The sequence below is a fragment of the Bison bison genome, unplaced genomic scaffold (assembly GCF_000754665.1).
Source record: "Bison bison bison isolate TAMUID 2011002044 unplaced genomic scaffold, Bison_UMD1.0 scf7180017864167, whole genome shotgun sequence".
NCBI classification, from domain to species: domain Eukaryota; kingdom Metazoa; phylum Chordata; class Mammalia; order Artiodactyla; family Bovidae; genus Bison; species Bison bison.
The window spans coordinates 2,822,373-2,823,548 of NW_011494739.1; positions in this window are offsets into that span (position 1 = coordinate 2,822,373).

Sequence of the window (1,176 nt, forward strand, 5' to 3'; positions counted from 1 at the left end):
ATCTTCTTGCAGTCCAAGGGACTCTCAACAGTCTGCTCCAATATCACAGTTCAAAAGCATCAATTCTTCAGCACTCAGCTTTCTTCACAGTCCAACTCTCACATCCATACATGACCACTGGAAAAACCATAGCCTTGACTAGACAAACCTTTGTTGACATAGTAATGTCTCTGCTTTTTAATATGCTATCTAGGTTGGTCATTATGCTTAGCTATCTCAAATTCCCTATATAGCTTTCCTGTTTCTTAGGAGTTCTCAATCTCTTATACCCATTTGTGTCTTCCTGTGGAACTACCTAATATCTGAAGCTCTAATGAAACCTCTTCAACGGCTTCTGTTTTCTGCACTTGTAAACTGTGCTGCTGTTCCTGTTAGAGTTCTGAGTCAGATGATACAGAAACTAATCCCACAGTCAGCCCCAAAACAAGTCACAATGTTGGATGAATGACCCAGTGTGTTTCCAAGGGCGGAGCAGGCACGTAAGGTTTCCTCCCAGTTGTGCTGCTACACCAGGTTGAAGGAGGAGTATGAGTATAAAAAACACTGCTCATTCCTACAGCTTTCACTGGAATCCTTTCCCGTGACTGGAAAACAAAGGCTGGGCACCTTCCTTGTCTGCTCTATTGCTAATGTCACTCCTTTAATTAATTAATTATTGTTATTTTTTTTTGCCAATTTCACTGGCAAGTAGGTTTGTGGGGCTCCTCACACTGTCACGCTATTCGCATAAGTCTATTCCTGTTGTTTTAAACCCTAAAATTGCAACAATTAGTTACAGCAAATCTATACTTAGCTGAGTATTTAAAAACTGTATGTATGTGTACTTTCCATTTACCATGTCTAAATGGTACCGATTTGTACTTTAATAGGGAAATTGAACTCATTCACGATAATTTCCATCGAAGTCACCCTCATGCACACCTCCACCTCCACTCTAACTGAGGTCTTATTGGGAAGAAGGCAAAGCCACACACCTAAAGGATTATGGGAGTGAGAGAACTGCCTGTGTACCTTCCGGACTCTGGGTCTCAACGTTCTTCTACATTAAAGGAAGAATCCAGACCTTGAGGCAGACACATGTCGCTTTCAGTCTGTTAAGCACTTGTTTCAATGGGTTGATGATTTTTCTACCTGATACCTCCTCTCCTTTGCAGTTATGAGCAAGTAAAAGGCACA